Source organism: Saccostrea cucullata, unplaced genomic scaffold (assembly GCF_032062105.1).
Source record: "Saccostrea cucullata isolate Sc308-1 unplaced genomic scaffold, CSIRO_AGI_Scuc_v1 ctg146, whole genome shotgun sequence".
NCBI lineage: Eukaryota > Metazoa > Mollusca > Bivalvia > Ostreida > Ostreidae > Saccostrea > Saccostrea cuccullata.
The window spans coordinates 1,262,119-1,284,626 of record NW_026919274.1 but is presented as its reverse complement, the minus strand read 5'-3'; the positions used below and the strand labels follow the sequence as shown (position 1 = coordinate 1,284,626).

General features: G+C 34.0%; 1 protein-coding gene across 8 annotated transcripts in view; it reads left to right on the top strand.

Annotated features, from left to right (window-relative positions):
• Positions 1–22,508, top strand: part of LOC134228653 (uncharacterized) — a 39,594-nt gene that overhangs the window by 4,989 nt on the left and 12,097 nt on the right. Inside the window, exons 1-3 of one of the 8 annotated variants that reach the window (XR_009984052.1) lie at positions 2,922–3,188; positions 3,504–3,572; positions 13,008–13,131. The gene's annotated coding sequence lies outside the window, so the exon portion shown is untranslated. Of the gene's footprint in view, positions 1–2,921; positions 3,189–3,346; positions 3,414–3,503; positions 3,573–13,007; positions 13,132–19,526; positions 19,582–20,096; positions 20,388–22,508 lie in introns of those variants that run through there. The other 7 variants (XR_009984054.1, XR_009984053.1, XM_062710354.1 and 4 more) reach the window with 7 other exon arrangements.

Below are 22,508 nucleotides of genomic sequence, written 5' to 3'. Positions count from 1 at the left end.
ATCCCTGCCCCCCTGGGGCCTGGGGGGTGGGGCCAAAACCACTAAAATTAATGCAATCTTCAAAAATCTTCTTCTTTACTCCTGGACATCAAGCAGTCAAACTGTTTGCATGATTGTAATCAGCAATTTACTTTCAACTTATTATTTCATTATAACACACCTATAGGATTGAGTCCTTTACCAAAATTGTGAAATTCATGGCCCTGGGGTCAGGGGTTCTTGTACTAGGGCGGGGCTAAATAAGTATATAGTGAAAATGCATTATTTCTTTGAAAATCTTCTTCTCTGCTCCTGGGTATTAAATAAACTAACTAAGTACATAGTTATGATGAGCAAGAGTGCCTCTACCAAAATTGTGAATTTTATGGCCCCAGGGTCAGGGGTTCTGGTGTCAGGGCGGGGCTCTATTGATTATATAGAGGAAATACATGAATTCTTTGAAAATCTTCTTCTTTACTCCTGGGTATTAGATAAACTAACTAAGTATATAGTTATGATGAGCAAGAGTGCCTCTACCAAAATTATGAATTTTATGGCCCCAGGGTCGGGGTTCTGGTGTTAGGGTGGGGCTCTATTGATTATGTAGTGAAAATACATGAATTCTTTGGAAAATCTCTGCTCCTAGATTTTATATAATTTAACTAAGTACTAGTTATGATGAGCAAGAGTGCCTCTACCAAAATTGTGAATTTTATGGCCCCAGGGTCAGGGGTTCTGGTTTTAGGGCGGGGCTCTATTGATTATATAGTGAAAATACATGAATTCTTTGAAAATCTTCTTCTCTGCTCCTAGGTTTTATATAAACTAACTAAGTACATAGTTATGATGAGCAAAAGTGCGTCTACCAAAATTGTGAATTTTATGGCCCCAGGGTCAGGGGTTCTGGTGTCAGGGTGGGGCTCTATTGATTATATAGAGGAAATACATGAATTCTTTAAAAATCTTCTTCTTTACTCCTGGGTATTAAATAAACTAACTAAGTTACATAGTTATGATGAACAAGAGTGCCTCTGCCAAAATTGTGAATTTCATGGCCCCAGGGTCAGGGATTCTGGTGTTAGGGCGGGGCTGTATTGATTATACATGTATAGTGAAAAAACATTAAATCTTTGAATACTTTCTTCTTTGCTCCTAGGTTTTAAGCAGATGAATTACCTATATAGTTATGAGCAATCCCTAATCTTCAAGAATTGTAAATTTCAAGGCCCCAGGGTCAGTTGTACCATAGTGGGGGGGGAGGCTGTACTTATGTACTGAAAATGAATGAATTGTTTGAAATGTGCTCCTTGGTATTAATCAAATATTTTTGAAAAGCAAGTATGTCTTTCCAAAAATAGTGCAATGTGTGGATCTAGGCCTAAGAGTCAAGGGTTCATGTGTGGTAGCGACACTACTGATTATTGCTGAATATTACTGATTAGTTGAAATGCATTTTTTGTTCCCCTACCCTGCCTATGGGTATAAAGTACCAAACTAAGGAACTGCTAAGTGTATAGTTATGATGACCAGATTGTAAATGCTATAGCATCTGGCTTAAAACATGGATCAAATTCAGTCACTGGGAAGTTGTTGAATAATGCTCAGGTGACCTATAAGGCCCAGGGGCCTCTTGTTCAAATGAGTGATCAGGTTTAAGTTTTAGGAGCAAATCTATACCCAAGTCTTGCTTTAGATGCTGGATCTGACATACAATTTCGAGTGAATTGGTTAAAGTTTTTGGAGAAGGATCATTTTCAACTAACTATAAGTCTTACTTGAACCAAACTTGCTTGGATATTGATCTAGTAATGTATCCTCAGCTAGTTTAGATTGAAGTTTGTTTTGTTCAATTTTATTTTGTATGTGCATGTTTATCTGTTCATAGTATGAGACAATTTTCCCTTTTGGCAATTCAGTTTTGGCGCTGTTTATGGAGATAAAAGGAAAAAAGACACGCATGTCATATACATTGTATTGTGTTGATAAAAATTTTCTTATAAAAGAACTGTAATAAACAGTTTGCCAGTGCGAATTTGAATTAAGCACACAATGTTAAGCTTAAGTATTTATTTTGATAACCTACTTGTACTTAAGAAAGGCCAGTGAAGTGAGATGGGTTTTCTTGGTGTACTTCTATAAGCTGAAGATTATTAAAAATTTAGAAGTTCACGCCATGACTTAGTGCAATAACCTGCTGCAAGAATGGCTAATCTTTTAATTAAGTCCCATTTAAAGTACTTCCTTGGGAAAATTATTCGTCTCAATCATTAAACTTGTAAGACGCCTGTTGTAAATTATGTCCATTGAAGAAATCATTTGAGCTGTGTTTGTCACTGCATTATAATGTTCCAGACTAGGGTTTTTTTGTGTTTAGCTGGTCTTGTGAGAAGTTCAAGGACCAGTTGTGCAGATCTGACCATTACACGAGGACCATTTGGGCTCCCTGATTATATAGGATTATAAACACAATCCATTGCAAAATCAATTTGTCTTGCTTAATCATATTTTATGAGATGAAAAACATAAGTTGGAAAAGAAATTAAAGAATTTTGAAATGCCTATTTGGAAATAGATTAAATCAGAAATATATTCATAAAAATTTAATTATGAAGATTTTGTACTTAGATTTTCTAAAAGACTACAAAATCAATACTGGTACTTTTTTATCCCTCTTTGGATTTTTGTGAATACTGAAACCATAAAACATGCTTGTGTAATTATTTATTGTATATGCCATCTGCATCTGCCTTGTACTTTTATTTGAGTAGTTAGACATTCAGGATAAAAATGACCAGTCATACCAGGCCAAGAGAGAGGATATTAGACAATTCATCCTATGACGTATTGACGTTATTGTCTAAAGCTTGGAATTCATTCAGTAGATTTTATTTTGAGGATAATCCCCGCACATTTATTTCTGAAAGGTTAAGATTCTTTTTTCGGAGTGTTTCCCTATAGGAAGTTATAAATGGAATGAGAATGGAATAAAATACAAGTCAGAGTAGATAAGATAAGGCCACTGTGAATGGGAATGACGTGCTTCGCAGTGTACCTAAAATCCCGCGCCTGAGTGCAGTTGATCTTTTGACAGAAATAAATCTATTGCTTCGGTGTATTTCCTGCATACTGAATGAGAATCCTGGATGTTTTTATCTATTTCGGTGGAGAATTTTCCCGGTGACAGGGTTCCGCAATGGTAATTGTTCTAAGTAGGTGTGATAATAAGAATAGAGTGACCTGATGTGATATCATCCGTTACAGCAGGCAGGAAGTCTGTTTATCCCCAGGAAAAAATGTTGTCTGCTCTGCCAAACGACCTTTACCTTTCCTAGCGCCTCTCATTAAGAGCTGTTTTCTATATTTAGATCCATTCTTTCCTTGTCTGTGATTTATAATGAGGGGAAAAAATGCATGTCATTAGATAAAGTATTTTTGTAGGTCAAAAGATTTTTTCGTCAGATTTCATGTAAATGTTTTCTCTTGTGGAACAAGTCCATTGATTTTCTTTCTTTTTTTTTTACCAGAGAGAACAATGAGTCGACGATAAAGAAGCATGAGGCAGCTGACATTAGAGAGGATATTTTGATTTTAAGGTACGTGATCTTCTTGATGGTTTTGTGACCGTAAACACCAAGGCTTTGTTGATATGGTGACAGAATCCGGCTTTTTAATGAGAGTGGATTTACCACACTTTGATCTGGATTATCACTTTATGATCTACATTATCATTTTATGATCATTAGGTGGTGGGGGTGGCTAGGGTATAGATCTGAGGGGACTAAATGAGTGCGACTGCTAACAGGCACTTTTGTACTGATTTAGATAGATTATATACGTGTCGGATTGTCAGTCCTCTCAGTCACCACTTTATGAGGTCTACAAAACATAACCTTTGTTTACTCTTAGGACACTTAACTTTCATAAAGGTTGTTTCTTTGACAAAAGTCTGTTTTATGTCTTATATGTCCCTCAGATGTGTTTCTTGTACAAAAAGGAATGCATTTATTTGTGTAGTTACCGTTTCAAAATATTTTACTTTTCCAGAATTTCATTCAAGATAAATAGTTTTCGTCTGTTTGTTTGTAAGCTCAGCTGCGCCAAAACCTTGAGAGAACTTTTCTGATCAAAATTTGCCCCTTGTCTTTCATCTCATTTCTTGTAGCTTTTCACATTTTCATCTTCTTCACCAGAACCACTGGGGAAATTTCAACCAAACTTGGCATAAAGTATACCTAGGTAGAGTGGGTTCAAATTTGTTCAAACAAAGGACCACAACCTTGTCTAAGGGAGATAATTAGGAAAGGTGAAATAAAGAGGTGTCCTTTAAATTTTTTATAGGAATGTATAGCAGACATATGAATTAAAAGTTTTCTCAATTACAGCAAATTAAGCCATGATTAGTCAATTAATATGGAAGCATCTTCAGGTACTGTAGATTCACATTTGCAAGACATGAACCCAAAGGTTAGGGTGGGGCCACAATAGAAGATCAGACTTTAAGAGAGGAATATATAAGAGAAAAATCTATAAAAATTTTTGAAAGTCATGATTAATCATTCAAATATGCAGGAAGCATCTTCAGTTAGAACAGATTTAAATTGTACAGATAATGACCCCCTCCCATGCCCCTCCTGGGGAGGGGTATGGAAGGACCACTTATACATGTGTATCAAAACTTTTTAATACTGAAGTGATTTTTGCTTTTCCCTTATCAAAGTCCTTAGGTGAGCAAAAGAAGAAAATGCAAACTTGAACTGTAACTTATCAAGGTAAAAAGCATACAATTCAGATAACAATTCAAATCTGCCAGCATTTAGAAGGAAAGTGCAGAAAATCAAGTTGGTTATTAGACTGACTGACAGACAGACAGACAAATGAGGAGGTAACCTAAAGTTTCCTTCAGTTTCACTGGTACTTGTGGTAGGTGTCTTAATAATGAATAGAAGTATAATCCTTTCTAATAAAAACAAATGCCTTCAGCCATATGCATTGTGACAAACTTCTTATATCTTTATTTGTAAGCAATATAAAAAAACTTACTTCTATCAATTAAAAAGTAAAAAAAGAAAGGAAGACCACAAAAACATATTAATTTCAAATTCAAAATGTTATTAGTTCTAAAATTCTTCGACTCTTTATCTCGATGTTCTCGAATTGGGACAAATTTGTAATGAATAGAATTTGATACAGTTTCAGCCTACATCACAATCAATATTCATAAATCAGTGTGTCTTGCAATGTCATTGAAGAGGTTTATGCTTCAAGAAAATAAATAATCTTGCTCAAAACAACATATTACTACATACATAATCAATTTAATCCTGTATATCGATGGTTTGATTAAAAAATCATCATTTTAATGATGATTCAAAGTTTGAAATTAGAGAAATGTGACTCTTGATAATTATGAATTTTAATTTCTGCTCCACTTACTTGACAATCATGATTCAGTTTGACATTTGTGTAGTCATTTTTCTTAAGACACAATAATAACTGAAATGGGCATACATACTTGACAAGGACAAATTTAATTGTTGAAATGCAGGTGCATGGGCACCAGTAAAGATTATTAATTTGAAAAGGGCATTGAAATTTTTACAAAAAAAGTTCTGAATTGTGCAAACAGAATTTTGACAATTAAATATTGTAATTAGTTTATTTAAAATTTAGACTTGTTAATTAACATCTTACTCCAAGATATAGTCAGTAACTGTCTGCCATTCTGACTTCAAAAAAATTGATTGAATTATTTTTACACGAAAATGTACATTAATTCATTTGGATATGTTGATGAATGGGTGTTAAGTCACATTAACTCATTTTAGTAAGAAAGATGTGTTGTGTACTTGTCCGTCAGCATTTAAAGCAAATTCTGGTTGGCTGACACACATAGGTACAAGGATCGCAAGGTCTCAGAAACTAATGCGCGGAAGACACGTCTTGTTCTATTGGGTTAAGAGGTAATTAAAATGAGCCTGATTGATGTTGTACATGAAAATGGAGTACATACCATTACAAAAAGTTTCTAAGAATAAGGCCACGAGTCCAATCAGACATTTAAATGTCATGTATCTTCTAAAATAAGGCTCAGAGCAAGAATACGTAAATAAAATAAGAAGTGCATCTACCTGAAATAAAATTTGGAATTAATGTTTTGTAAAACATTTAAGTAGATATATGGTAGGAAATCGTGAATCATCCTGGGACAGTGATTAGTTCACTTTTGCGGGAAAATCATATGCAGATGAAAAAAAAAATATATTCAAATAGTATCACTGGTTGATTTTTTTCTCTTCAAAAAAAAGAGCATTTTTCTTATTACAAAAAAGGACTTGGAAAAGGATTGCATTGTTATGTGTAAACTATGCACCTCAATTGTTAATTATTTTTATTCTATATTCAGTACAAGAACACAGTCATGAACTATTCTCAGATTTATAATAGAACAGAAAAAGTTTTGATATTGATTTTAATTTTATGCTCTTAGCTATATACCATAAACTTTTATATGATAGTTAAAGAAATGTATTCCTTACACACTAAAATTATCCCTTAAAGCAATATGAGCTGCATTCTTGAAAAACTTTCATATGATTGTTAAAGAAATGTATTCCGTACACACTAAAATTATCCCTTAAAGCTGAATATGAGCTGCATTCTTGAAAATTTTATTTTGCTTTAAAATGTGTTATGATATATTTGTATGTAACTTAAACCTTTATGATCAATCAAACTAAAATAAAGCAGAAAAAAAACTTTTATGTACAATCCAATATACTGGTTTATATAAGAAATCATTATTGTACAGGACAACAATAATGGAATTTTGATTCAATCGAAGCTTATAAATAGCTCTTCCAAATATGAACAACAGAAGTTTATTAATGTTATTTTTTCTGTCATTGAAATAGTTATTTACAATTTTGCAAAGTTGCTGCTAATATTGCTTTAAATATATATCAACATAACCATGTTGACATTTAAGACAAATGTCATTGGCCCTTTTGGAGAAGCCATTTTTCTACTAACTGTCAGTCCATTTATGCTGTCTCCAGTCTCTTGACAGATAGTGTGCAAAATAAGGACACAAAGGGCATCAAAAGTTATTTCCTTGACTGGTATATAGAGGTCACCTAAGGTCAAATGGTTCACAAAGCAATTAAGTTTTTTTTTTTTTTTGGTTACTTTGTTTTGGTTTGTATAGTCCATCAGGGACCATATGATTGTTGTTTTTGCACAATGAAAAAAATAGTATTTCATAAATATTCAGGGTTGATTAAGAAAATGTTGATCTGTTTTGCTTTTATGTAGGCCAGTTCTGCTCTCTTGCAAGACTTCATATCTTACATGTACTTGCACATTTGTGATATGTATGAAGAATGAACAACACAGTTTATTGGATTATCTGGGTAAGGCAAATATCCAATCAGGGAACTGCACATTGACACTTATACATGTTCCTTGTCAGTTTTTTACTGCATATCTGTAAGTAAGAAATCACATGTTTATGTAGTTTAGGCCTAGAAAAAAAATATGTTTGTTTCCGCTTTCATGCTGAAAAAATATAGGGTAGGTAGGTAGGCAATTTTTTTTTTTTTTTAAACAATTTTTTTTTTTGTTTCTTTCCTAAAATGTTATAGAAGTAACATTAATGACAAAAGAAATGGTGTTTTCAAGCATTTCTATGACTTAAACTTACAATAGAAAGGTGCATCGGTTTTTGATTTCAATGACTTTACCATGGTTATAAAAATAGTTTTCTGTGAAATTCCTTTAAAACGCAAAGTTTTGGAGATTTCAATATAACTTGGCGCACAAGTAGACTACACTAAGATACATAGAATAGTGCATCGGTTTTTGATTTTGATGGGTGTTGCCACAAAAGCATTAAAAAAATGTTTAGTTTTGGTCTGATTTCAATATAACTTGGCACACAAGTATAAAAGATACATAGAATAGTGCATCGGTTTTTGATTTCGATGAACGGTGTTGCCATGGTTAAAAAATAGAATTTTCTGTGAAATTCCTTTAAAACATATTTTTTTTCTAGGCCTTATTTAAACTTGATCTTATCTTCTTCTTTTTCTTTAAAAGGGTTTACAAAAGTAGGATAATGGAGTAATGGAACTTAAAAAATTTAAATAAATAAATGTGAAAATTAAGAGATGATTTTTCTGTAAATTCTTTATACTCCTTCTACAGTTTCTGAATATAACTTGACAAAAATTGTTTTAATTTTGATTTTATGATAAAAATTTTTCCCCCGCACATGATTTCAATATAACTAGTGGAGAAGGATCGGTTTTTGATTTCGATGAACACCATGGTTACTAAAAATAGATTCAGAGATACATTCTGTAATCATGAAGCTTAACCACAAATATGTTTCAAGAGTCAAGAAAAATGCTTTAAAAAATTAAAAGTGAAACCATTTCCTTTCCAAAATAAAGTACAGTCTACATTTAATTAAACATTAAATAATGCGCAGAAGAGTGGGTCATTAGTTAGGACTGTGACTCTCAGAAGAATGCATTGCTGATTTCTGTGTTGAAAATGTCGCAAGATTGGCTGACACAGTAGAATGGTAAACTTTATATTATAAAATATCTTACTTTCAAAAGGCTTTGTACACGATTCAGAACCAGTGACACCCTGGCACTTCATGAAAGCAAAAGTTCACTTCAGGCATATCATTATCATTGACCATTTGCGAAACAGGTACTCAAAGGTACCATTAGTTCAAAAAAGTAATGTATTGCTTAGGGTTATGTGGCATGAATTTCATTAAACTTTGTCATTTAATGTGAAGTACAAAATAGATATTAAGATGGCTCATATCTCGTGGTATTTTGACTTTTAAGGATGAAATGACAATTATCGTGTCGTTCTTCCTGAATTAACTTCAAAATGAGGAGATCTCAAAATTATAATTGTTGAGTATCACATATAATTAATTTTTAAAAATCATTAGAATTAGATAAAAGTATCATAGAAAGCTCTCATCATTTTTATTATAGGAAATTTCATTTTGATATCATTATCCACTAAAGATTTTGTTTTAAACAATAAAGTTGACGTTAAGAAAAAAAAATTATGGTATGTATAGATCAAATTAATGGAAAAGTTTGACTGGAAGAAAAAACTCTACTCCTGTAGAATTTAAATTTAACACTTTGAAAACTGTAGCAAAAATGGTAACTTGAGAGGGTGTTATTGGGGTTCTTCATAGGTATCAAGCAGGGCATGTCTAGAGTATTCTCTTAGGGTGAATGTTATGAAGTACAATTAGTGCAAGATTAGTGAGGATTCATCATCCCCCTCCTTGAAAATTTATGTTTCTTATGTGTAACTAAGTACTTGAGCTTCAGCATCCCATAGAAAAAGCTTTCAATAATAATGGGATGCAGGAGGCAATATCACTATTTCAGTGGATAAGTTTACTTCTTCACTTTAAAAATTCTTAGATTCCATGCATATATAGTCCTCTTCTTTAGCATATGTTTATTTGAGGGTCACAATTTTGACATATCTTAAGAATTCTATGTTTACACCCCTCCCTCTATACCCCCACTTATATCACTAACATTGATAATTAGTTTTTAATGTCGATGTACTTGGTTTTCCTGTTTATGAAATGTCTTTATTAATAATGGTTTAAAGGACAATCTACTCAGACATTATTATCTTGGGAAGCTGTTACATGCTCAAATTCTAAATCCTATAGGTCAAGGTAGGCGGAAAGGTGCTTCCCTATTTATTGAATGCAAAGTGAATGGTGGTTACACAGTAAATGGTCATTAGGTGGGAAAAGAAACGCATGTAGAAAGATCAGGTATTTTCATTGTTTGAGCTTACCTATTGAATTTCCAGAAAAAATGTTAACAAGAAACATATTGACGCAAGCGTCAAAAATCGGCCGCAAACCAATTAATTAATTCTTTCATAATACAATTAGAAACTAAATTCTTATATTTATCTGTTAATATATATCCTTATGACATTAAACATTTGAATTCGACATTCCAGGGTTAATACCTGTATACATTGCTACATGTACAATGTATTTAAGCAACTTACTCATAGTCCTCTGCGTCCCCGCACTCAGTTTCATTTGTACAAACGAAAATTATAATTGTTGAGTTTTATTTTTTAAAAATGTTTAATTATAAGTATCATAGTAACACTTAACCATCAAATCTAACGTTTAAACTTATCTAACTAGAGATTTTAACTTTAAATAAAACAACAACTATGTGGGGCTCCTCGCTTGAACTTTTTAGAGGTGGTGAAACCCCCAAATTCCCTGGAAGATCCGCCACTACATTTTTTCTAACACTAAAAACTTGCTTTGGTGTGAGATGTGGCGGGAAAAGGCTTGGCATATTGTAAAACGCGCTTTGTCCTTGTCTGTTGGAGAAAAATCTCCTAATATTCTGTCTGATAATAAACTAAGTTTTTAAGTCATATTTTTGAAAACTTTCCTATTAAAAAAGTACATTGTATATTTATATTTACACGTCATTTTAAATTATTTATACAACAAATCCTGTTGAAGTAGAGAAAGTAAATTTGTTTATACATGTATATAACGCGGCCCTTGCTTTAGACTATGCCCAACATGTGTGCTTATTTCTCCGCACTTCAGTTACGTCGGAGTTTGTCAACCCTCCCTTGGATGAAACATTTAACCCATTATTTATAAAATTTTAATTTTATGATTGTTGTGCGTTTTTGTTTTAACGTTTAAAAAATCTTTCTTAATATTCTATTACATGAATGTTAAATATTTTTTATTCAAATTGTTCCTATCATTGAATCCAAAGTGAATGGTGGTTACACAATAAATGGTCATTTAAAACTTTCATATCATATTTGAACCGACCGAATCCAGAAAAAAGTGTTCATAATGTACTGGTAAAAAGAGAAGATTGCTTTGTCAATAACAAAAAAGGTTTCTTGAAATATCTCCAATTTAGCAGTCATATAAATGGCAGTGTACTTTTGCATTTAATATGCAAAAAAAGAGTGCAAATAAATGAAAATCCGACCACATTTTATGTAAAAGTGCTTGAGGAAGGGCAGGGGCGTTTGTTTAATTGGATTTATTGTATATTTGGTGATTTGCACTATCAGCCATTATAAGTACATCTTTTATTTATGGAGGACTTGAACTAGATTTTCAGACTTTTACATCTTATATTGCTCACCATAAAAGTTGCATAATGTCTGAACTCAGTGCTGACATTTTGTTTCTGAGTCTAATATTATGTGGGTTAAGGTAAAATCAATGTGGCACAGATTGAGTTACTCATCAATTTGCTATATACAACATAAAAATGCTATCAAAAATAATAATCTCAAAATTCTAAATTTTTAGCTGTAACCCAAACTCAATAAATCTACCTATTTTTCATGTTTAAAGTTAATACACAAACTATAAGAGGACTTGATTGTTTAAAATGTTATAAGGATGTGGTTTTGTGGTAGAGGATGATAAAGAACGAAATGATGTAGAATTTCTAAAGCCATTATTTGACCAGAAATCAGAAAATATACATCACCACCGGTTGTATGATTTGGATGATCTGAGGGTCATTTAAGGCAGCACACTGTTTTTACAGCAGTGTTTTTATTACGATGAAGTTTATGGCCCTGTGGACCTTTTTCTATTTTGGCAGGCTTTAATTCTTCAAGGTTTTGCGTAGTTTTTAATGAAAATAACATATTGTTTCTAATTAAAGTTAGGAATTATTAATAATGTTGATGATGGATGATTTTAATTATTGTTCAGAGTGTCACAGATGTACAAACACACAATTATAAACGTTTGGTCATATCTCTAATTTTTGCCTTTCATTTATATTGTATACTGTGAAAATCGCAAATTTTCTTGGAAGTTTAATTTTCATTGTTTTCGAGGTATGAAGAGACCCATGAATTCATGTCCACCATGTAATTTAAAATATTACATACATATGATAACTACTCAACAATTCTCCCTCCACGAAATCAAATCCCCATGAACCATGAGTTTTTCCTCAAACCACAAAAATTTGACCCACAGAAATATGTGATCAGTATAATCATTTTTCCAGTTTATTGTGTTGGTTGAGCCTATTTTTAAAAAAAATTAACATAAGATTTGGGTAAAAAAAATTCTGATTACCGGTAATCATATGAAACATTCTTGTTCCACAAAATCTTAGTACATGCCTGCAGTGTTTTTTCTTGTGCAATTGATGTAAAAATGAGAATTGATGAAGAATAATTTATTAACCGGTCGTCATACTTTATACTAATTAAAGGAAGACCTAAGACTTTAAACTCATGGATATAAAAATACAATAAATCACCTAATAGTATATATATTTAGATTTGATGGCAATTTTAAGGTTTATAATAGGCCAGAAGGGGAAAAAATTTAGGAGGCAGTTTTATTGCATTCCCCACTAAGACCGGAATTTTCAAATTAACTGAACTCTTCTCTGATATATTACAAGGTGATCCCACATCAAATGTCTTTTTTCAGAGATGGAAGTGTTTGTTATGAAGAAAATATGTACTTTAGAAAAAAAAAAAACAGAGCTGTTTATGTTATTTATATCATGACCTTGACCTAGTAAAAGTTCAAAGAGACTGTTATCAGTAATTTTTTAGGGAAATGTTGAGTGATTTAAATCCTAAGCACGTTTCAGGCTTACTAAAGCCCACCAAGCAAATAATATGTGATTTCATCTTTATAGAGGATGAAGCACTTAAAGCAAAAAATGAGTAAATTCATGAATATCAAGTAAGCACTTTGTGTTATTCAGTGCTATCCGTTTTTCTTTTGTCAGGGGTCAAATCAAATGCTCTAAAACTTTGTACTTTAATTTATGGATTCATTGCTGAATTAATCCACATACATGATATAGGGTGCACAAACTCAAACTGGGTAAATTAATGCACAAGAAAATGGGGAAAAAAGTCTGGACCGATAACTTATTTAAAAACAGTAGTCCATTAAATGACTGGGTTTTTTTTATCAGATGAGATGCCGATATTAAAAGATCAGAATCGCAACCCACAGGTGAAGGTCACATGAACATTTTTACAGAGATGGCCATACGTCAAGGCTGGTCAATTTTTTTGAATGCTCACTATCCTGTAAGAAAAGTCTAAGATGGAAAACTTTTGAAAAATAAATATTTGGTATAATTCATTTTTCAGTGAAAAGAATACCTTTATTTCATTTGACATATGGTTTCAGTGGTTTCAATGACAGAAGCTTTAACTGTGCTTTAACCAAATTCAGATTTTGACAACTGTACTGGGGGGGAGGGGCATATTATGATATAGTACCTCCCATCCTTATGTCTGGTTGTCCGTCTATTAGCTTGTACATATATTGGTCATTTTTTGTCGTCATAATTAACTTAAGAACATCAAACCTTGTCGGTTTGTGCATTTTGCTGAAAAGATGTGTTGCAGCCAAAAAAAAAGGGGGGGGGTCATAGTGACACCATTTTAACCCTTTTACATACATGTGATATGTACCAGCAGTACACAAAATGTCACATATTTGCGACCCAATTTACGGGCTCATGGGGGTACACCAAATTTCACGGGAAATGAAAAAGTGTACCATATTTTGAAGTGTTTACCGGAAACCGCCATTTTTCTTTCATTCCCGCTCTTGCAACACTAGAAATCTCGAACTATGCGTGACTTACTGCGCTTGATGAATGTAAACAAAACATCATGAATGAAGGTGTGAAATATTCCTGTGATAATTACATCGTAATTAAGAGATATCAGAGCGCTTTATTTGGCTGATTGCTTTTTAATAGGACCCTTATTAAGGATTTTTTAAACTGTAATTTTTTAAAAATAAAGACATTTCAAAGAGAAAACGTCATTCACAAGAATTGGAGACACTTTGTGACCAGACTGGTGACAGCAAAATGAAATTTAGTCCATTGTATGCTTAGGCATACATATTATGTATACAAACACAGATTAAGAGAAATGCTTTTTATGCGCCTGGATCAATAGATCCAAGGCGTATATTGTTAGCTCACCTGAGCCGAAGGCTCAAGTGAGCTTTTCTGATCACATTTTGTCCGGCGTCCGTCTGTCTGTCTAGCTGTCCGTCTGTCTGTCTATCTGTAAACTTTTCACATTTTCGATTTCTTCTCAAGAACCGCTGGGCCAATTTCAACCAAACTTGCCGTAAAGCATCCTTGGGTGAACGGGATTCAAGTTTGTTCAAATGAAGGGCCACACCCTCATTCAAGGGGAGATAATTTGGAATTAATGAAAATTTGGTGACATGTTTTAAAAATCTTCTTCTCAAGAACCACTGTGTCAGGAAAGATGAAACTAATGGGGAAACATCCTCAGGTAGTGTAGAATCAAGTTTGTTCAAATCTTGACCCCTGGGGGTAGGGCGGGGCCAAAATGGCCGACCAAAGTTTTACATAGAAATATATAAGAAAATTCTTTAAAAGTCTTCTTCTCAAGAATGACAAAGCCATAATTCATCATATTTATATCGAAGCATCCTCAGGTAGTGTAGATTCAAATTTATTCAAATCATGACCCCCTGGGGTCTGGCAGGGCCAAGATGGCCGACCAAAGATTTACATAGAAATATATAGGAAAATTCTTTAAAAAACTTCTTCTCAAGAATGACAAGGCCATAATTCATCATATTTATATGGCAGCATCCTCAGGTAGGGTAGATTCAAGTTTGCTCAAATCATGACCCCCGGGGGTAGGGCGGGGCCAAAATGGCCGACCATAGTTTTACATAGAAATATATAGGAAAATTCTTTTAAAATCTTGTTCTCAAGAATGACAAAGCCATAATTCATCATATTTATATGGAAGCATCCTCAGATAGTGTAGAGTCAAATTTGTTCAAATCATGACCCCCGGGGGTAGGGCGGGGCCAAAATGGCCGACCAAAGTTTTACATAGAAATATATAGGAAAATTCTTTTGAATTTTTCTGCTCAAGAATGACAAGGCCATAATTCATCATATTTATATGGAAGCATCCTCAGGTAGTGTAGATTCAAGTTTGTTCAAATCATGACCCCCGAAATGTATAGGAAAATTCTTTAGAAATCTTCTTCTCAAGAATGACAAAGCCATAATTCATCATATTGATATGGAAGCATCCTTAGGTAGTGTAGATTCAAGTTTGTTCAAATCATGACCCCCGGGGGTAGGGCGGGGCCAAAATGGCCGCCAAAGTTGTACATAGAAATATAGAGGAAAATTCTTTAAAAATCTTGTTCTCAAGAATGACAAAGCCATAATTAATCATATTTATATGGAAGCATCCTCAGGTGTTGTAGATTCAAGTTTGTTCAAATCTTTCCCCCGGGGATAGGGCGGGGCCAAAATGGCCAACGAAAGTTTTTCATAGAAATATATCTATTAGGAAAATTCTTTAAAAATCTTCTTCTCAAGAATGACAAAATTAAGCCATAATTCATCATATTTATGTGGAAGCATCCTCAGGTAGTGTAGATTCAAGTTTGTTCCAATCAGGACCCCCGGGGGTAGGGCGGGGTTACAATGACCGACCAAAGTTTAACATATTAGAATTAATTAGGAAAATTCTTTAAAAATCATCTCCTCAAGAATAGCAATGCATGATTGATCATGGGACTACTTTTGGATTTAAACTTTTCAATAATAAACCAATTACTACTTTTTCCTAGTCAAAGTGCTCAGGTGAGCATTGTGGCCCATGGGCCTCTTGTTTTTGTCCTGTCTGTTTGTCTGTTTATCTGTTTGTCTGTTTATCTGTTTGTCTGTTGTCAACTTTAACCTTCGCCATAACTTTTGAACCATGAGAGATGGAGACTTCATATTTGGTATGCATACTCCAACAATAAAGCTCTTTCAAATGACATCAAGGTCAATGACCTTGTGACCTTGACTGTGACCTATATGCTAAAAATAGCTTTTTCAAACTTTCGCTATAACTTTTGAACCATGAGAGGTAGAGACTTTATATTTGGTATGCATACTCAACTAATGAAGCTCTTTCAAATGACATCAAGGTGTATGACCTTGTGACCTTGACCGTGACCTATATCAGGGCCGTCACTCCCCTCAAATTTGGACCGAATATCGGACCCATTCCCAATGGCACAAAGTGCTAGATTTTCCCAATTTCATACGTAAAAATTTCCCAAACATGTGTTTTCTCTTATGCATGACCTAATATCCCACACATACATCCGTTTGTTTGATTCATTTAGCAGTAATGCATGCTTAATTTTAATCTGCAACAACCCTGTCATGATCGTTTATTTCTAATTCGAATTTCCTCTGTCATGGAATAGATATCTATAGATAGGTCATACGTAGATTGGGTTGGGGAACTTATTTTCATCATTAAACAAGGATAACCATTATGAGTTAGTTCATTAGTTCATAGAATAAATATATATATTTTAAAGTGAATTATAAGTTAAAATAAAATCTTGAACACTATCTATTTCATTTGCATTAGTCATATGACCAGGAAAAAAAAAATTAGGCAATTATATGCTAACTTTAAAAGGAAAATTTTAAATAGTAACTTGATCATTTTGATAAAATTATTCTTTATAATCTAAATTTTTGATTTATTTAAGGTGCAATTAAATAGTAAGAAAAACCCCCCTCCCCACATTTTTTTCAGTCTCTGTATCATCTGAAAATTAAAGAAAAAAAAATCCCTGTCTGGTAAGTAAATGTTTGGTCTGATAAAAAAAGATTTTATCAGACCTTAGGTCCTGTAAATTTTAGCTTTTCAAGTATACTTTTTAAAGTAATAAATGGCTTTCATAATTAAATATTTTTCTTGGGGGGGGGGGGGGGTGTAATACATGCAAGTATGTTTATAATTTTCCCAATTTGACAAAAATATCGAGGATTTTTCCCAATATAGAGGGACCCGGTCCCTGTACCAAAAGGTGCTGTAACAGCCCTGTATATGCTAAAAATAGCTTTTTAGAATTTCTAGCTCACCTGAGCTGAAAGCTCAAGTGAGCTTTTCTGATCACATTTTGTCTGTAGTCCGTCTGTCCGTCCGTCTGTCCGTCCATCTGTCTGTAAACTTTTCACATTTTCAACTTCTTCTCAAGAACCACTGGGCCAATTTAACGAAACTTGCCACAAGGCATCCTTGGGTGAAGGGGATTCAAGTTTGTTCAAATGAAGGGCCAAGCCCTCTTCCAAGGGGAGATAATTATGAATTAATGAAAAATTAATGGTATCTTTTAAAAATCTTCTTTTCCAGAACCACTGGGCCAGGAAAGATGAAACTCACGTGGAAGCATCATCAGGTAGTGTAGATTCAAGTTTGTTCAAATCATGACCCCCGGGAGTAGGGCGGGGCCACAATGGCCGACCAAATTTTTACATAGAAATATATAGGAAAATTCTTTAAAAATCTTCTTCTCAAGAATAGAAAAGCCGTGCTTGGTCATGGGACTACTTTTTGATTTAAACTTTTCAATAATAAACAAATTTCTACTTTTTTCCTAGCCACAGTGCTCAGGTGAGTGATGTGGCCCATGGGCCTCTTGTCACAATTACTATTGAACCACGAGAGATAGAGACTTCATAGTTGGTATGCTTACTTCACTAATTAAGTTCTTTCAAATGACACCAAGGTCAATTACCTTCACTGTGACTTATCTGCTAAAAATAGTTTATTGAACTTTGTTGCCGCCAGGCGCATAGTGTTTCACAAACACATCTTGTTAAGTACAATTTTAAAAGTGCAGCTGAATGGAGATGTCCAGACATCTACATTAAACTGTTTTTAAACCATGGCTACTTTTTACTAACTTCAGCATTTAGCATAGTTTATTGCCGAAATTCAAAATTTTTGAAGTCTTGAAATTAATAATAAGTCATATTACATGTTATATAGTGGTGCACCTATACATTGATATTTTGGACGATATTTTGTACCGTTTTTGGTACCGTTTTTAGCTGACCTGAGCTGAAGGCTCAAGTGAGCTTTTCTGATCACATTTTGTCCATCGTCCGTCCGTCTAGCTGTCCGTCTAGCTGTTCGTCTGTAAACTTTTCACATTTTCGACTTCTTCTTAAGAACCACTGGACCAATTTTGACCAAACTTGGTACAAAGCATCCTTGGGTGAAGGGGAATTTACATTGTTAAAATGAAGGGCCAGTCCCTTCATAAGGGGGGAGATAATCAAGAAAAGACAAAAATAGGGTGGGGTCATTAAAAAATCTTCTTTTCAAGAACCACTGGGTCAGAAATGCTGAAACTTATGTGAAAGCATCCTGGGGTAGTGTAGATTCTAGATTGTTCAAATCATGACCCCTGGGGGTTGGGCGGGGCCACAATGGGGAATCAAAGTTTTACATAGAAATATATAGGAAAAATCTTTGAAAATCTTCTTCTCAAGAACCACTGGGCCAGAAAAGCTGAAACTTATGTGGAAGCATCCTGGGATAGTATAGATTCTAAATTGTTAAAATCATGACCCCTGGGGTTTGGGCGGGGCCACAATGAGGATCAAAGTTTTACATAGAAATATATGGGAAAAATCTTTGAAAATCTTCTTCTCAAGAACCACTGGGCCAGAAAAGCTGAAACTTATGTGGAAGCATCCTGGGGTAGTGTAGATTCTAAATTGTAAAAATCATGACCCCGGGGGGAAGGGCGGGGCCACAATGGGGAATCAAATTTTTACATAGAAATACATGGGAAAAATCTTTGAAAATCTTCTTCTCAAGAACCACTGGGCCAGAAAAGCTGAAACTTATGTGGAAGCATCCTGGGATAGTGTAGATTCTAAATTGTTAAAATCATGACCCCTGGGGGTTGAGTGGTGCCACAATGGGGAATCAAAGTTTTACATAGAAATATATAGGAAAAATCTTCTTCTCAAGAACCACTGAGCCAGAAAAGCTGAAACTTATGTGAAAGCATCCTGGGGTAGTGTAGATTCTAAATTGTTAAAACATGACTCCCGGGGGTTGGGCGGGGCCACAATGGGGAATCAAAGTCTAACATAGAAATATATGGGAAAAATCTTTGAAAATCTTCTTCTCAAGAACCACTGGGCCAGAAAAGCTGAAACTTAAGTGGAAGCATCCTGGGGTAGTGTAGATTCTAAATTGTTAAAATCATTACCCCCGGTGGTTGGTCAGGGCCACAATGGGGAATCAAAGATTTACAATGGGGTATCAAAGCATCCTATGGTAGTGTAGATTTCAAATTGTCTAAATTATGATCAGTGGTGTAGGATGTTGTCACAATATGTATAACAAGTGGGAAATCTGGTAAAGAACGGAATGGTCAAAGCTTCTCAGGTGAGCGATGTGGCCCATGGACCTCTTGTTTGATTAGCAGTGTACAGTATTTTTCACCCAAATTCCAGTATTTTGAAGACTGCTGTACAGTATTTGGGTCTAGAAATTATCACATGTATGCTTTTATAACTTTATAACTATATACGTACTCAAGTTATGTCTATTTGTATTAAACACACAGTAAGGCGGCTAAGGCCTTATGATGGAACATGGATCTTTGTCAGCTAATGCATCTCTGAGGAAGATCAGTGTCTTGACTCAAAAGTAGGTCACTTTGACTTCCTTTTGACAATTAACATTCTATGGCTAAGCATATAACCATGCAGATGATAAATACATGTATATGCTTTGAGGCCTATACAATTTTTTTTGTGGTTTTCTGTACATTTCCGAGAACTACAAGTATGCTATAGTAAATTTATTCCAATGTAGTTGCAAATGACAGGGTAACAGCTTGTGGCTTATAATTTGTGTATGCATAAATATATCTGCACTGTTATAGCCAATGGAAATATCATGCACCCTAGTGGTACACTTTTTGTGTTAATGTAAACAACTGATTATTTGACTGATCTTTAAGACGACATACTGAGGAAACAGAGATGTCTGTCTAGCTGTCTGTCTGTCTGTCTGTCTAGCTGTCCGTCTGTCTGAGGACATTTAAAAACATGTTTTGATGTGATGATGGTTGGGGATGTTTGTGTTAAAGTCTTGAAATGTGATGTTTATTATTAATTAGATACATTGACATAAATATTTATGATCATTTTATTTTTCAGAGATGGAATTCAACAACACTGGGTTTTCTGTTTTGTAGGTTTATTAATTGTTAGTGAAAAAACAAGTTGATATTTCATGGTTTGAGGGGGTATGAAGGAGAGCATAATATTTGTGTTAATGGTGCGTTGTCACAGCTGCATAAATGTAAAAAAAATTGCTATATTAAGAGTTAAAGTACATTTATAAATCATGTGATTATCTGTAATATAATGAGTCAGAAATAAATGTCAAATAAACTTCAAATCAGTTGATCGAACACAGAATTCAGACATTAATTTACCTATAAATGGAATGAAATGTTTGCTGATTGTATCAGCTAGAAATACTTCTGAGAAATACCTCCTAGGTCTCAAATCCTATTTACTTTTAACTGAGGCAGAAAATGATTGAAAGTTTGTCATTTTAGGTTTGTTTGTAATTTTAGCAGAGTCTTGCTGAGGAGAAAAACAGCTGGCACAACTTTCCTGACAGTAATATACAGTACGTGTACTATACAATAGCTAAAACGTCATCCTTCTCTTGATTTGATCAAATATATGGTGACGTCTCTATATGAGTTAAGAAGGCTGCATTAGATTGTGCTAGAGTGCACATGGTTTGGTCATTGACCTTTCTGTTCTTGTTTATGGATGACCGTCTGCCCAATTGGATGGCCTCAATTTTGAACTGTAATGTCTTACTTATCAGTGTACAAGTAGTAAAAAAAGGAGAGGTTGATAAACAAAATAGGGGGAAGTACGACATGATCTAGAACAGTTAGCCCCCTAGGTCTTGAGACATGGTAGACGAGTGGTGCTTCAAATAAGCATTTATGCTGTTGATCTGACCAGACAAGGGTCCAGATACTAGTATATCCTAAATATTAATAATATCAGTGTGTACTATACAGGGCAAAGTGCATTTGCACTGCGATTATTTGAAATGACATGGTTTATTGTTCTCATTTGACCCACAATGTTCTGAATTTTACTTTGATTCTTATCATGTTATTCAGGTCCCACGCACCACGATATGCTTTGACAGGTGTACAGACAAATGTAGGGAAATATAGGGATGTTCAGACAATGGACTTGAACCTTGGCTATTTATTAATCTCCAGCGTCATGCCCCTCCCTATCACTGGGGAAGTGTCAGGGACAGAATCTTCTGCTTAAATGGGAAGACGCGGGGCACAATCTGTTTTCCTTTCTCGGTCAAAGTCATGGGCTATTTTTATCAAAGCTCAACATGATTTCTCTCATTCTGATATTGCTTGTAGATTAAATTTTTTTTTCAATATAAAGAAGAATTTGTTAAGGTGCATCATAATTTTTTACTCAAATATTCAATTTAATAAAAGATTAAAATTCTGCAATTTCGACAAACATGTCTAAACAGGAATGGAAAAACAATTTGATAAAGCTCCCTGAATATCCCTGATGATATCATTGGTATCCATATACTGTTAGGAAGTCATTATAAATCAACATTTTTTTTAAGATGACATTTCCAGAAGAACTGACTATTCCTTATAATTAAACAAATTACTGCTAACTAAAGTATTGATACACCATGTTTCTACAGATCAATTTTCAAAAGGTATCAAATATTGAATGATTTTTCTTTTGAACCACTTTTAGATTTTATTTCCATGTGAATATTGTGTTCAAATTAATTTAGTTTTATATTTATTTATTTATCATATTGGTTTCAAATGCACTTTAAGGTCTGTGACATTAATTTTGGAGACATGCAGTTTATGATGTAAATCTATAATCAAGATAAAAGATGCATATTTTTCCCATGTTTCAGATTGAAGAAATTCATTGAAGTTCTCTGAATGTGTGATCTTCAATCAGTTGACATAAGTTTACCCTTGCATTCATGAAGTTTATGTTAGACAAACTCCTTTGAAGTGTATAGTCAATTGTCCCCCACTTACAAGTCCATTTGTAATCGAAGTGTAAGGCCCATTTCAATATTACAAGGACTGACCCTGTGAAGTTGTTTAAAAAAGAGCCAAGGAATTCTAGAGCAGTATTGTCAGGGTTGTCAATATCTATTGTACTGAGTCTCAATAAAGCTTAGCCTGTTGTGTAATCTCACCTTGCAGAAAGGGCTGTAAATAAACCTGTATTATAAAGGGACAAGGTGAAACAGGTACCTTGGCTGAAAAGGTAGAAATGTGCTGGAAGGATTTAAATGCCAGGATTAAGCTAAGCACAATGCAGTCTTTTTTAATAGGCAAATGCAGTTTTATTGAAAGAAACAAATGGCAAATATTTGTTTATGAGGTTTAAATTTAGGTGTACTTCTAGAGTGCTAACTGGACCAGTTTTTCCAGCGAGAGAATTTTAAATGTCATTTGTGCCGCTAGCAATACTATGCAAACAAAAGAAGTCGGCTTGCTTGTTGAATCAAAGGCAGAAATG